Genomic DNA, 17,637 nt, shown 5'->3' on the forward strand with positions numbered 1-17,637 from the left:
AATTTATTTTTAAATGGCTAGTGAAATTTACGTATTCATTGGTGACTAGTTATTCCACGTTTTATGTTTGAGATTTCTCATTTATACTTGCCATTGGATTTATTGTTGAAAGGATATTGAAGTTGAAAGATTTTTCCTGCATACTAAATATGACAATTTTCATATGTGTTTACTTATGATTCATTATTCTTAAGACTTGCAAGGTATAAAAATCTCTCAATTTAATGGAGTATTTTTTATTTTTTACGCTTAATCTTGAATTTATAAATATTCCATCTTTATGTTTGTTTCCCTTCACTGCCTACTCATGGAGCTGATGATCACTGAGTCTGTGAGACTTACCCACATTATTTAATGTGCAGATAGATAGATAGTTAGGGACATCGTTGGCGAGGAATCCTTTTTGCAGCTGTGTGGTACAGAGTTATTTGAGTTTAATTTTCATAATAATTTGGCTAGGTTTTTGTAATAATGCATACAAATTAGTATGTTTTATTTAATTATTTTAAATTAGTTATTTTAAGTGAGTCAATCTAATTTTGGTTAATTTTATGTTTAATTTGGTGTTAATGTGGTTAAGATAGGTCGTTATTGATTTATTTGTACTTTTGTAGGTGTTTGAAAGAAGAATTTTAGTAAAAGAAGGAGAGCAATTTCGAGGTGCAAACTTCTAATGTATATGTTTTTATATTTTGATCATAAATTTTTTTAAGGAGCTCCAAATGAAGTGATTCTTAAACCATTAGAAAGATAAGAGAAAGATCTACAACTTTTATGTTTACCACTTTACTCAGTTCGACTTGTAAGATGGTCAAAAATCTTGTCAAAGTTGACATACTGCAGCAGTCCTAGAGCAATTACGATTTCTGTTAATTAATTTGGTAAAGCTGCGACTTACATAGTTTGATGAGGAAATCCTAACTGAAATTGACTTCTTTCTTCACCCAACTTGGTCTAACTTCAAAGCCTATAAAAACAACCTTTCGAAGAGCTTAAAGGGAAAAGAGGAAAAAAAAGAAAACACTAGATTGACATTTGAGAGTCAAGCCATAAAGTCATTGAAGCTAAGAAGAATTTGCAGAATTCAGGGAGATTTGACGATCAAGAATACAATTCTTAATTTTTTATATATTTTCTTTTATTCTCTTATTTTCTTGGTTTTGATTTTAGTGTTTAAATTTTATTCAATGATGATGTGTGACTTGATGGGGAACTAAATTGTTTATCTAAGATTATGATTGAACTCATTATATAGTCTGAATTAATTGTCTCTCTTTTACTTATGTTTGATGGATTTAAGTTGTTATTTTATTCTGTTCTTAATGCTTCTAATTGCCTGATCACCAATTAGATTGAATTGGAAACCTAAGTTAAACCTTCATGAAGGAGATTTAGGTAGACCTTTAATAGAATAGCATATGATTGAATACACTTAGTTGATTAGGTGATTTGATTTGCATATAGGGTAGACATACACTTATAAGCCACACGTAACCAAAATTAGAGCACAAACTTAATAAATCTTTCTTCAATTTAATTTACATAGACATATAGAAAATTAATTGAGAAAGGTATTTTTATAAGAAACTCGACAGAGACTTGTAAATAATTTAGGACTCTAGGTTAGCAATTTAATCCATTAAATTGAGTTAAGAGAGAGAGACAATAATCAGATGAAGTATTGAGGGATATTATAATCTTAGGTTTGGTAGTTAAGTGAGATTTATTTAATATTTAATTTTAGTTTTAGTTTATTAGTTTTAATTTTTCTTTTTTATTTTAATTGTTTGGATAAAATTAGGGTGTTATAATTTTAGTAGTTAACAGTAGGAATTAAACAATTCTCCATGGGAACGATACTCTACTTCATTACTATATTACTTGTTAACTATACGTGCACTTGCGTGAGTAGAAAATTCAACAATAATGGGTAATGGCATCTCCTATCTTTCTTCGGGGTTGCTTCGCTATCCAGTCGTCGAATAATTTTAAAATTGTAATAATTTATGAGTTTAGAACTATTTTGAGATGAAGATCTTTAAATATTGTAAATTAAAAATGTGGCGTTGTGTCATCGAACCACTTTGAACTATTACGTGGTTATTATTATTTCGATGTGGATTATGGATGAGACAATGATATTGATGATTGATAAAATTAATTGGAGTAGAAATGACAATGTGAGGAGAAAAAAATTGTCACAGCCCAAATTTCGGGCCATGACCGGCACATGGGCTCAGTGGGCATAGCCCACTAGGCCCAAGCAAGCCTCTTTATGAGATCCTGTTCCTCATTCCATCCATCATCTTCAAAACCATGTGTTGTAATTCTCAACAATGAATGTTTCAGTAATATTTTATAGCAATCGAATATTCATATTTGTGTTATCTCAAAGTATTATCATTCATTTCCGTCTCATAAGGGCATCATCATCAATCCAACATATACATACTTCATTTATAACATGACTCTTAATAGTTTATATTACATATACGTGTACACAGACAAAAGACTCTCAATCATCAATGGAGTGACTTAAAGTGAAGGTACTGCTACTGAGATGCCACAATACCTACCAAGAAGATGAGTGTGAGACCTTGACCTTCATAGACTCGTAAAGCGAAGTATACGCGATATCCCTGATCATGGGTAATTTCATCATTTCCTTAGTAAGACCATAAAAGTAAGATTTTTAAACAATATTATGGTCTAAGTAGGCCTAAGGCATAAATGGATGGTGAAATTAGGGGTAAAATGGAAAGGAAACCAAAATTTTGATAATTTTCACGGTAGGGGCAAAATGGTCATTTTTCACCTCATGTTAAAATTTTAAGTTTTCATGAACTCGAGCATGTCTAGACCATTATGGACCTTGACCTAGTGTCAAAAGTACAAAACGATTTCATAAAAGATTGGAGGAGAATAAGCTAAATTGTGGAGAGGCAATTTAGTAATTTAAGTGAAGTGAATAAGTTTGGCTATAAAATATCTTGTTTCCAGCAGCTTTTTCTCCCATTTTCCAGCAGCTTGTCTTCTTCTTCTTCTTTTCTTTCACGTTGCTTCGAACCTCCATGGAAGCTTGATGTGGAGCTTGTATAATTTTCTCTCTCTAGCTCTAAATTTCATACCTTTGAGCCCTTTTAACTAGAACCCTTGTATTCTTCCACTCTCTCTCCTTAAAACCCTTAAAAAATCTTATTTTCATACTTTCTCTCACTAGTTGGGCATTCTAGAGAGAGAAAGAGAGAATTACCCCATTTGTGTGGAAGCTATTGGAAGAGAATTCAACTACAAAGGAGCCCTAGGGTAAGTGATGAACTAAGCTTAATTTTTAGCTGTAGAAAATGGCTAGTAATTGGGATTATGAGCTGTTTTATTGTTGAGTATTTTCATTGGTTTTTAGTGATTAAGATAGTGAACATAAATAGCCATTTAATGTGACAATTGAAAACTAGCTAAGAGATAGCTTTTAAGGTTCATAGTGTGTGAATTAACCTATTGCTTATGCTAATGTGATCCTAGGTTCTAATGAAGTCCCATCCTTCTAATTGGATCATTAGGGGAAATAGAGTCAGCTAAAGGCTCAACAATAAATCAGTGAGTGGACTGCCTATCGAAATTGTTTTGGGAATATGACTGTTTTGTACAAAGTGTTTGAATGATTTTATACAACTTATCTAAAAAATGAATGCCTTGGGAACAAGCTCTTGAGAAATGGTTTATGTTAGGATATGTGGTTATTATGGATTTCTATGCTACTGCATTATGTTGATATACATATATGTTTGAATATAGTGTTGTGCAATTATATTGACTCGGCTATGTGAGAGTAGGGAGTGTGCAAAAGCCGAGGATGACCCGATTATGTGCGAGTAAGGAGTGCGCATAACCCGGTGATGACCTAGCCATGTGCGAGTAAGGAATGTGCATGAGCTGGTATGATGATGATGGGATGGTGTGCATGATGATGATGATGGGTATACGTATACATATATACATATGTAAATATGTGTGTTATAGGAAATTAATGAGTGATGGTATATGGTTGTAATGCATGTGAAACTTGACATGTTAAACCTTGGGAAATTGTTATGTGTTTCATATTGGTATGAACATTTCAGCAGGGTGGTTTTTCCTTGGGAAGAAGGGCAAATTTTGCATTGGTGCCCTGTTTCTCGTTGCAGCGAAAATCATTCTCGCTGGAGCGAGAAACTCTCGAGTTTTGGAGGGGTAGGCTGATCGAAAACTCACTACAGCGAGGATGCACTTTCGTTGTAGCGATAATGACACTATAGCTTTTAGTTGCAGCAAAATTCATTCTCGCTGCAGTGAGAAACTTTCTGTTTCTGGGATACAATTTCGCTGCAGCCAGATTGAATCTCGCTGCAGTGAGAAACATTATGTTTCTGGGTTACAATTTCGCTACAGCGAGATTCAATCTCGCTGCAGTGAAAAACTCACTGTTTTGTCTCCTATCTTGTCCAATTACTGCCCTATTTTTTCACTTCTTTGCTACCATATTTGAGCATGGACTTCTAACATTAAGGACTAAATGAGTTAAGTTTAAAATGAGGAGGTTTAGTGAGAAACCTTCGACCAGTTGAGAAACCCTCATTTGGCTAATAACTAATGCCTTTCCACTACAGCAAAGATTCGTTGTCGTATTTGACTTGCTTGTGTATCATTAAAGCTTTCATGCTTCAAATGGTTCGTTATGTATGGGTTCATGATTTTCAAATGATCAATCATTTAAAGGCTTGATGAGGGGTTTTTAATATGAATGGAGCTAAATTGCATTGTTTTGAAACAAATGCATCATGATTTTAAATTCTCCCTTGTTGTTGCTTGTTCCCTTCCTTGTTCACTCATTGGGTTTATACTCACCGTTTTCAACTTCATAATTTTAGATCACGAGCCAGCCGGTAACTAGGACGAGGTGTCCTTGTAGACTTGTATCTATCTTTTGGTAGGTGTCTCGGCATTCAGTAGCTGTACATTCGTCTGAGTCCCTCCGCTGAAAGTCGAGTATTATTTTGTTGTGTATAGACGAACCTAATGTAAATTATTAAGATACATGTTGTAGACAATGTATATACACTCATTTGGTATGCCAGTATGAGATGGCAATGTGTAGTATTATTTTGATTTTAAGTTATGAAATGTGACTTAGCATTTTATGATGGAATGATAAACATGTCAGATTAATAGGCTTGTTTGGGCTTAGTGGATTACGTCCATTGGGCCCATACGTCGGTCATGGCTCGAAATTTGGGTTGTGACAATGAGCATACATGGACACTCAATCTAGGTCCCAACTGCCTTCGAATCTAAAAACATGAAGTTTAAAACATGAGTATACAACTCAGTGAGTGAACATAATAAGGGAACAAGCAATCGATAAGGAGAACTTGGAAATCATGTTGCACTTGTTTCAAAAATAATGCAATTGATTTAATTTCTTACTAAAAACCCCTCATTTCAAACTTTGATTAATAACCTCATAGTGTTGCAAAAACCCATGATCAATCCATGAAGTTAAATGGGTAAAAAATATGTCAAAATCAAGCAAGGTAGAAAGCATGACAGCAAGTTTTTCGCTATAGCGAGAAACAATCTGAGTTTGCATATGTTTCAGTTTTTCAAGCATATATCCAACTAAAGAAATCCAATTGACATGATTTTTAGACTATTAGAAAGATAAAAGGCTGGGCTACAACTTTGATGTTTAGCACTTTGCCCATTTCTGAACAGAAGGTGGTCAAAATCTTCATCAAAATAAGAGCACTACACTAGAATTTTGGAATCACCCGAGGGTTTCTCGCTGCAACGAGAATCCATTTTCACTACAGCAAGAAGCTACAAAAAATTTCTCACTGTAGTGAGAACCAAGCTAGTTTAACCTCTTTTAACCTGAGAGTTTCTCGCTGCAGCGAAAATGAATCTCGCTGCAGCGAGAAATAAAGCAATTTCATTAAAAGGGGTCTTGTTACATCAAAAGCCATTTTCTTGTTGAATGAAAAGCAATTTGGGAGCAATTAACAATGCCAACATGCAACACAATCACAAATATTTTCATAACTTTCTATAACACACACGTATATATACATACATACATCATCATGCACACCATCCCGCCACACTCAGCTCAATGAAATATCATCATGTGTGCACTTCCTACTCGCACACTTCAACATCATCATGTGTGCAGTCCCTACTTGCACACTCTAACATCATCATGTGTGCACTCCCTACTCACACACTTCAACATCATCATGTGTGCACTTCCTACTTGCACACTCTAACATCATCATGTGTGCACTTGCAATGACCTCTCATCGGTCACTGCCGACGTCCAAGACTTTCGAAAAAGACCTGCCAAGTCTTGAACAAGCCTGTCTAGAATTTGCTCGTTAATCCACTACATTCAATCACCATATAATATTGATACTTTCATATACTAAATTGAACCATAAATATAAAAATCAATACAAACTTTTTCTTTTATTCATAAGTATATGCATTAAAGTCTATAATCTCCAAATTAATGCTTATATAAAAATTTAGAATTTGTTTACAACTTAACAAATAAAATGCTACGACTTGACCTCTAATAGTGGAGCGACTCGGAATAAAATGCTAAGAGATACCTTTACCTATTCACGATGGACCGAATGCGTCACTAACTATACGCTAGGCTGATCCCTATGTGCATAAGGGGAAATAAAGGGGTGTGAGTCTCATAGACTCAGTGATAATCATCGACTCAGCGAGTAGGGCATAGATGGGAAACAAGCAAATGGCAGATCAGTTGAATATAAAATTAAAGATTATAAAATCAACTCGATTCAAACGAGGGTTTTTGCCTTATAAAAAAATTGAGAATTTCTTATAAAGTATAAATAATCAAGGTAATGAAAATTTTTGCATCAAAATATATTAATAATCATTTTCGAATCAAATCAATAAAATTTAGCAAGCTCCCGCGAAACCAAATAATATTTAAAATCATGCATAAATCATAACTCGCCCCATATGTGAGGAATTACAGATTGATTTCACAGATAAACATATAGGAGAGCTGCGAAAAATCATTTAATTTCCATTTTCACCATGTAGAGAAATATAATTCATAATATTAAAACTTACTTTAACTCATATGAAACCATTACATTTTTGTCAAAAATAAACAACATGGCTTATGACTTTCTTAAAAACTTAGCTTGTGCCAAAATCATTCTCACACTCGATTGTCAGGGATACCTTGGCCTGAGGCTATCCCAACCGAGTCCGCCAAGGCTGTTAAAAAGTCATGTACACATAAATCATATTTTTATTTTGAAAACATAGTCGTTCCTTGGCGTTGGCTGAGTTCACCCTCACGTGGTGGTTTGGAGTGAAGTGAACTCTAAAGTTGTACCTCGGGAGTTACCCTACACGCCTCTCCAACCAAGGTAAGAATATACCTGAATTTCGTACCCCTAAAAAAGACTAGTCCACAGAACCCGCCCACTGCAGCAAGCTAAACCCACCATACAATAAAATTTGCAATAACATGACATGGCAATTATTTTATTTTACAGCCTCTCAAGGCAAATCAACAACTGATACATTTTCAACACATTTACCAATCTGGCCAATCATGCCCACATTATCATAAGCCATTCGATTCAAAATATGATTTATAACACAACAAGTAGCAGTATCCAATTACTCTTGAATTTCTTGGTTAAAATGAAATCACCTTTTAAAAGAATTCAAATTTGATCTTCAAGTGGATATTTAAAATCTTTCTCAAAATATCGGTCCCCACATCACGTTAAAACTCTCTTTTCGTAAAATGTTCATTGAAAATATTTGCATGATATTTTGTATCAAAATAGCATAGTGAATATGCAATAAATTTCATGAATGCACACCACACAAACAATAAGGCACAATTTCCTTTGATGTAAATCTTTTAGAAAAGCTTGTGTCCCGGTTTAAAACACTTTACGTCTAATATATATATATATATATTTCAAATTATTTCTAAAAATAACTTACACCCACAATTCCTTAAAATTCTATCAACACATGCTTTCCATAAATTTTGCACTTCACATAAAATATACATGCATGTATATATATACGAAATTTTTAAAATTGACACCCCCTGCTCACCTCATAATAGTGGGATATTACTTCACTATTGATTCGTACGCGTATATAATTATTCCTATTTGTCGATCACATACTTCGTTCGGCACGCCTTCATGATAAACTTTCCTAGCAACAATTTAAACTTAGTATACTTAATCACATATTTATATGGGTAGCAACTTAATTAAAAATTCCTTAAGCAACTTGCATATTTTTCATCCAAAATATGCACAATATTAAACTACCCATAAACCTTAAAATATAACATTAACTTACCATTGGGCCTTCTCAATGGGCTTCTCCATTTTTCCTATTTGGGCTAAGCCCATTTATTTCTATTTCTTATTGGGCCATGCCCACTTATTTTCTATTGGGTCATGCCTATTTATTTTATATTTCTTTTTCTTTTTCTCTCTTCCACGTTTCTTCTTCTTTCCTTTTTTTTTTTTTAGCCCATCACTCCCTTCACCACCGTGGCTTCCTTTCTTCCTTTCTTCTCAAAATCGGTCACCAAAAGCCTCATTTTCTCACCCTTTTTGCTGCCATTTTTTGCTATAAAATCAGTAGATTTCCAGCAACAAAACTTCTTAATTTTGGCAGCACAAAGCTGTCTTTCTGCACTAACTACCAGCAAACAGCTCCAATTTTTTTGCACAAATTGGCAGCAAACAGTTCAAATTTTCAGTAGCTAAAGTTGTCCTTCAATGGTAGCAAAAACCTCCAAAAATTTCCAGCAGCAAATTCACACAATTTTAACAACAAAAATCTTGAATTTTCAACACCAAAATCAGCCATAAAAACCTCAAAATTTTCAGCAATTAACCTAAAAAAAATTGCTTTCCTACCTCAAAATTTTTAGCTTTTTTCTTCCTTTAAAAATTGCAGCAAAAAGCTCTCTTTTTCCTTCCTCAAAGTGCAGCAAAACCGTTCTCTTTTCTCTTCCTCTCCCACAGTTCTTTCTCTCCCTTTTTCTCTTCAATCGATTTCCTCTCCCACTCTCAATCGATTTCCTCTCCTTTTTCTCTTTTATCATTTCTTTCATCTCACATGTTCGGCCCCACCATCATTTCTACATTCTTCTCTTTTGCTTCCTTTGTTTTTTTCTTTTGTGTCTTTCTTCCTTTGAACTCTGTATGGCCGGCCATTCACCTTCGAATTCTTTGGTTTGACTTTTCGACATCTTTTCTTTACTTTCTTTATTCTTTTATTCAGCCGGCCCCCACCTTACATTTCTTCTTGCTTTCTTCTTTTTATTTTCTTTTCATTACTTTGCTCCATCTCACTTGGCCGGCTAACCACTCCACTTGGTTCCAAATTTATGGTTATTCCAAATGACTTTGACTTTTCTTCATTCCCATCCTTTTTATCTCCTTATTATTTAATTATTTATTTATTTTATTCTCTCCAAATAATGCAATTTACATGTAATTCCTCAACTTCATTTTATTTGATACACCTTTCTCAAATTTTCATATTTTAAAATTAATTCTTCTGACACGTGTAAAAATTCTAATTTCCTTCTATCTTCCTTTTCTTACACGTGTATAATCAAAATATCGAGATCGCATTTCAACGCGGTGTCACCATAATATTTAAACATTTACTTACCCGCGTTAGCTCGATTTAATAAAATCACGCTGACACAATTATCGTCGTTTTCCTTCAAAATTCTTCTTTACTTCTTTTCCCCCACTTGAATTAGTCATATTTCATTTTTCATGACTAATTCCGACAACATATAAAATATTATTATTTTAATATTATTTTATTAAAAAAAATATTATTTTATTTCAAAATTTTTTTCACTTGCCTTCTTTGGTCCCGAAACACATCATTACATCTCGGTTTACTTCTGAATCATCCTTTAGCTTACTAATTCCTCTCCAACGAAAATATTATTATTTAATTATTCTTTCTGCACGCATGAAACATTTTATTCTTCAATGTTCTTTTCATCCTTTATCGCTCTTTAACACGCCAATTCACATCAAACGATCATTCATTTGATCAATAAGGTCTTATTTGTGTCCAACGAGGGTGCGAGGTATTACAACACTCCCTACTTGCACACTTCAACATCATCGCACAACATTATTCATCAATGCACAACATATATATTCATATATATATATATACATACCAACATAATATAGGAGCACATGGACTCATCCTTTTACACATTTCACATTTTCACAACATTAAAACATTTTATCAAGGGCTTGTTCCCGAGCACACATTTTAAAGAAAGGTTGGATAAAATCATTCAAATGTTTCGTCCAATATACATTTACATTTCCCAAAGAAATTTTGAAATGCAAGTTCACTCACCAGTCTTTATTGATGTTTTGGTGGGCTCTAACTTCGACTAAGGTTCCGAATGAACGTGTGGGGTTTCGTTGGAACCTATCACACACAACAACATCACCATCAACCCAACTTGGCATTAATACTATTCCAAAGCTATTTTCTAAATTGAGTTCTACTAATCATTCCTAACTAGCTTTCAACTACCATTAAATGGCTATTATTTGCACTACTCTAGCCACACTAAAAATGATTAAACAATCTCAACAATAAAACCCTCACAAATCAAATTACTAGACATTATCAACAACTAAAAATCAACTCTAATTCACTACTCACCTTGGTAGCTTTGTAATTGAAATTCTTTCAAAGAAATTTCAAGCTATTATAAAAGCTACCTCTTTCTCTTTCTAAAACATCTAGTTAGTGAGAGGAAGTATGAAAGTAAGACCTTTCAAGGGTTTTAAAGTGAGAGAGTGAAAGAGCACAAAATATTCTATAAAAAGGTGCACAAAAGCATGAAAATTGGAGCTAGTTTGAGAGAAGTTATGGAGGTTTCAAAACAAGCTTCCATGGAGGATGAAAGCAACATGAGATGGGAGGAAAAAGAAGAAAAAGCTGTTGGAGAAATGAAGAAGCTACTGGAACAAATGATATTTATAGCTAAAGCTTATCCAATCTCTTTTTAAATTACAAAAATGACCTTAACAAGTTGGCTTGTCCTCCTCCAATCCTTGGTGCAATCTTTTTATTCTTTTGACACTGGGACAAGGTCCATAATAATCTAGAAATACTCAGGTTCACAAAAACTTAGAATTTTGACTCGAGATGAAAAATGACCATTTTGCCCCTACCTTGGAAATCATCATTATTTCTATCTCCTTTGTCATTTTATCCTTATTTTCATCATTCATTTATGCCTTCAGCCTACTTAGGCCTCAATAATATTAGAAAATCCACTTTTTGTTGCTCGCCAGGAAAATGACCAAACTACCCTTATCCACATCATAGGGTCTACCTTCACTACATGCCTGTGAAGGTCAAGGTCTCACATTCTCCCCCACTAAAAGAAATTCGATCCCCAAATTTGAATCGAACTATAAGATAACACATCCATATGCATTGAAAAAGTGTGGATACTTTGTCTGCATCACCTCTTCAGCCTCCCACGTTACCTCTTCACTAGTGTGGTTTCGCCATAATACTTTCACTGAGGCTACATCCTTTGAGTGGAGCTTTTGACTTGTTTATCAAGAATAGCAACTGTTTGCTCTTCATATGTTGAATCATCTTCTTAATCAATTCCTCCAATTACTCGCATTAGGGTACTATCATCGCTTATTCTCCATCTGTGGCACTAGTGCTTCGTGGAAGTCTAATTTAACTATGATATAACACTTCCTTAATCTTTACATCTTAATCATATTAATCCATTGGTATGGCTGAACCACGAGATAGATTCCAATTCCTTAATATCCTTTCTTTCTCCTTTGCTTCTGAATTCTACTTTATTCACATAGCTCAATTTCCAACTGAAACTCTCACCATCATGTCATCTATACAACTTATTAAACATGTCGAATTCAAAACTCAAATCACTATAAATAATTCTTCACTTTAATTAATCACATAATCATCTCCATATATATATATATATATGTATGTACATACACATTTAAGAATCATCATCCATCACTATATGTAGGAACCCTTGTCAATTACTTTGAAGTAAATTTCCTCTATTCATTCCAATCCACAACCTAGGTTCATCATCATATTCTCATAGCTCATGTTTTCTTTTTTACATTTCCATTTCATTCTTATAGGTCAAGTTTAATCCATGAATATTAAGGTATAATCAACTCTAGATTACCCCTTTGAATGTTTAAATCACCATTTACTTTACATTCTACCATAAATTGGTTCTTACGTAATCCATGTTGACTCCATTAGTTTTTGATGATAATAAAACATTTCCATTCATTTGTGTCTAATATTTCTACTTGAGTGTGTAGGACAAAATTGTATGCAAATAAATATTCAATCATTAAAATGCACATATCAAAGAGCATTGATATATGAAAGTCACAATTGAACAACAAGACAAAAGTCCCTTAGTTGATTAATGAAGAGTTAGTCAGCTAAAATTTAAATCAAAGGTTGGCGGCCTGAAGAGCATTGAGAAATAGAACCAACTTAGTTGATCAAGGAATGAGTTAGTTGACTAAGTGCACACTACCAGAACTGCTAGAAATTGAGAGCAGAAGACAAAGACGACTTAGTCGACTCAGATATCGGTTAGTCGACTAAGAGCATTCTGTTTGCAAGTTTGAACTCTACACTAAAAGATAATTTACTGGCTAAAACCAACTCCCAACTGTTTCCAACGGCTAGAAAACTGTCAAACTGCCATCAGAGTTATTTCTCCAAGTATAAAAGAGGGTTTCAACAGCTAGAAACAAAAAAGAAGGCTTCCCAAAACACAAAAAGAGTTGAAAAATTAGAGAACACCTGCTACACTTCACTGCACTCAATGCCCATCCTTGTAATTGTATTTTGCACTTCAATTTTTACCACTTAGATCAACATTGTGATCATAGGTACACTTCTGTTTCATTTCTTTTTTTGTTGTTAGAGTGAAAGGGTCACTCTAAGGGGTTCAATCAAGCTAGGATTGCTTGTTTGTGTTAAGGTTCTAACTTAGGCTTGAAAAGTTAGGTGTTGGGTTATAGTTGAGTCCGAGAAAAACTATTGTGAAAGGTTTTGGCTAAGCCTAGTAAAAGCCATTGTAAAACTTGGTGAAAGCTTGTGAATTTCACCGGTTCTTAGTGGATTGGTTGGAAAATCCTTGGTTGGATAGGTAGTGGACATAGGTCTTGGACCAAACCACTCTAAATTCTGTTGTCTTGTTTACACTTTTTTTATTTTATTTTCATTCTTTCTTTTATCTTGCATTTGTCTACACTTAGAGACTATTTTTGAAAGAGCCAAATTGTGTTATTCACCCCCCCTCTAGCACATTTAATTGGGACCAAGAATCTACACAGATTCTTATTGTGCCTATGCATAACTTCACATAATTTGCATGCTTATACACTTTTCTTATCATTTCTAATCAGATGTGTAAGCTTCATCCTACGGCTCACCCTTACGCCACATTGTCATAAACATGTCACAAGCACTAATTATCATTTTCATCAAGTTACCCTCCAGTATCCATGTATGCCTTACTATTTTGTTGATCTTTCAAATTTATCTTTGCTTGATCATTACATTTATGCTATACCACAATCCTTAAAAGTCTTTTTTACTTTTTAATTGTCTTTCGTACTTCCAACATATATATTCTTATGTCATCTCGACATTACTTAGTCCCAATTCATATTCTTGTATCCTGACTCTAAATCATGGCTTATTACCAAAATCTTTACTCGTACATGCTTACTTGAAATATCAAATCATCATCTCTTTCCCAAGTAGATCTTTACTAATCCCGTTGTGTACTGTTATTTCCTCACCGAGGGTAATATCGATTAACTAAAGCATATCACCATTATTCGCTAAGCATTTAAAGCATAGTTCAATCCTTGCTTACCCTTATCAGGTACTCTACTTTGATAATTACTCAAAATTAAAAAACACATGTGAGGGAACACTTTTTACCATTGTATACTCTGCCTCCACAAACGTATCAAGACCGTAACATTATCGGGCCTACATAATGGCAAGATAATCATTGCCTCAAACCAACATTTCCAATCATTCTTAGACTTGTAGCGTACCTTTGTACTATGTGACATATTAGTCACAAATACTAACGTCACTATATAACTATTAGCTTCTTGAGCTTTAATGTTTTCACATTGCGAGAACCCCCTCAAATTATCTCACCAAAGTGTTCACAAAGTGAATACAAGCCCATACTTATGGTTCATTGCCCAAAGTAGTGAACACTATCCCATCATTAAAGTTTTACTCTTATCTACCAATCATAGCTCCCTTGCACATTTACCTATACATTGCTTGGTTGCTCACGAGCTTCTCATGGCCATGCCATTTCGATCTTTTATGGTAAGTTAACTAATATATTCTCATATGCTTTTCAATACACTTTCGAAACAGTTAAACACATCTTTTGGTGGAATTCAGTTGAGGACTTAAACAATCAAGAGCTTACCTTCAAAACCACTCATAACTTTAACAATCCATTGTATGCCCAATGACATTCCACCTCATCGGTTCCAACGGACATTATTTTCAAATCTCCCAAGGCATCCTTGTCCTTAATTCAGACCACACAACTATCTTAGTATATTTGCATTGATTATTCTTAAGCTTCTTATGTTCATCATAGCAACATCCATATTCCTCCCATTATTTACGTTACTTTTCATTCAATCTTTCCTTAGCCTTTAACAAGGCTTAATCTCTTATCTCATTTACCTACATGTCAATATATAAGGCGATAAAGAAACTTTCCAATTCATTCATATAAATACTCTTCCAAAACCTTAAAACTCCAATTAACGAAGCTTAACTTCAAGTCCAAGGACCATAATTCAGCTTGTAAACTCAACTTCATGCTCTTTACATCTTATTCATGTATCCTAGAAATGAGGTGCTCCTAGCACTGCGGTGCGATGGTTGCTAGAGTTTACTTAATCAACGCTATTCATCTACATTTAAGGTTACTACATTGATCATCCTCGACCGTTTGCTTTTCCTCCAAGCTTACGTCACGATTTCCATAACCATTTATATTCTTTTGTATTTATCACATATAATAGGCCAAGCCAATACTTCAAATTCATCTCATCCCTTAACACTTGTCAACAATCAATAAATCCCACCTTAGGACAATCTTTCTATATTTTATAATGAATTCACCATGTACGTATAACACCACACGCGTAATTATTCACTACTTCTAGTGTTCCACAATTCCTTAGCATTCGCAACTAGTTGTCTTTCTTATCTTATAACTCAAATAGTTTAACCACTTCGACTTAGTATCATCATGAATTTTGTCTATCTTGATCATTCTACTTATGCTGACATAATTACTTCAAAATTCTAGAATTTATTCCTCCCCTATTTTCATAATTATTTCCAATAGCATACATTATGTCAAATTAGTATCTTATAATACCACCTATGCAACCCACCAGACATGTTGTGTTCAAATCTCAAATCGCTAAGAACAATTCTTTGTTTCCACCAATGACATGAGTAACTCCACATATACATATACACATCCATTTAAATGTCAACATCCATTACCATGTGTAAGAACCCCTTTCTTACTTTTCTCAATTTCGACATGTCTACTCCACATTTCACCTTTTGTGGTATGCCAAGATCATCCTTTAGGCATATTCCATGACTAACGATCATATACCTTTACCATAACATTTTAATGCAACTTGATTAGACAATTGTTTCCAAATAACTCTTAAATACCTAAACATCAAGTTGTACACCACTTAGTGTTAAGATCTTAACTTTACTCACCAATCCTTAACCAATTACATTTATAAAGTGAATGTTTTACTTAACTGTTGCATTTCACCCTTGCGGTTGTAAAATCAAATTTCTTAAACTTAGGATGTAAAAAGTCCCTCTTAGAACTTATCCAAAAATTGATATTTCCTAAATCCTTTACCTCTATTGAGATCACATTCGAAACTGATCATTTTTATCATAGATTGCATACTGAACCCACTAGACTTTTAAATTGATCGTTAAAGCAATTCGTATATCAAACTCAAATATAGAACTCCATATGGCATTTAGACTAGATTTGACATTTTTCAGTTATTTAACTTCAAGCTATCAAATCCACAACTAGTCCTTTAATCCTTTGGCCTCACGCACAGCATAACAAAGTTCATGCTCCTCCTTAGAGAAAATTTGTTTACCAACCTTTCACTTGATGACCACGCATCAATTATAATAGTCACGAAATTTAACCCTTAAGCTAATTCATGTACTTATAACTACAAACCATAATAGTTCAAATCGAGCCTTGGGTTCTTGCAATTACTTAATTGAAGTCAAAAGCAGCTCCATCTAAGCTGCTATGCACATAGTCGACACTTATATGCTTGTAAAATATTTCAAAAGCCCACACCATTTCTATAAGGGCATAACAAGCTCATTTAACATAGTGCACTTACCTTCGTGCACATAAACATTAGTTTACAGCTTCCTCAATACTTAGATCTATAAACTCCAAGTAAATTAATACCATCACTATACCTTCCAGTCAAAGTGCGCCCCTTATTACCATTATCGTACGTGTTTCTTTATATTGACCCAATAGTGGTCCAATGTCATCCAATTTCTTTCCATTGACAATTATGGGCTTAAATTATAACTCCACTAAATGAATAAGTCATTACGGACCTATTAGTCCAGCTCCAATTTCCTCCATCTTTAATCGGAGGGATTTGTTATTACATTAACCTTTCATTAAGAGTATTTCCTTAAAATCTTTCCAACAACAACTTGTGTCTCGGGTGGCATCTTAAACCTAGACAAGACATCACTTATGACCTTTACATAATGTTAGCAAGAAGGTAGGTTACAAGGAATAGGAGTTCATATAGCCTCTTGTCTATGACTTATGCTGCAGTCACAACGCATAAACAAGACTCTACATTAACTCTGACAACTCCGTTGATTGATACAAGAATCCTAAGGACTCAACTAAACCTAGAGCTCTGATACCACCTTTGTCATAGCATAAATTTTAGGCCATGATCAACGCATGAGCTCAATGGGCATAGCCCACTAGGCCCAAGCAAGCCTCTTTATGAGATCCTGTTCCTCATTCCATTCATTATCTTTAAAACCATGTGTTGAAATTCTCAACGATGAATGTTTCAGTAATATTTTATAGCAACCGAATATTCATATTTGTATTATCTCAAAGTATTGTCATTCATTATCATCTCATAAAGGCATCATCATCAATCAAACATATACATCTTCATTTATAACATGACTCTTAGTAGTTTACATTACATATACGTGTACACAGACAAAAGACTCTCAATAGTCAGTGGAGTGACTTAAAGTGAAGGTATCGCTACTGAGATGCCATAGTACCTACCAAGAAGACGAGCATATGTGGACACTCAATCTAGGTCCCAACTGCCTCCGAATCTGAAAACATGAAGCTTAAAAATGTGA

This window comes from Theobroma cacao, chromosome 5 (genome assembly GCF_053813885.1).
Source record: "Theobroma cacao isolate CCN51 chromosome 5, ASM5381388v1, whole genome shotgun sequence".
Classification (NCBI taxonomy): domain Eukaryota; kingdom Viridiplantae; phylum Streptophyta; class Magnoliopsida; order Malvales; family Malvaceae; genus Theobroma; species Theobroma cacao.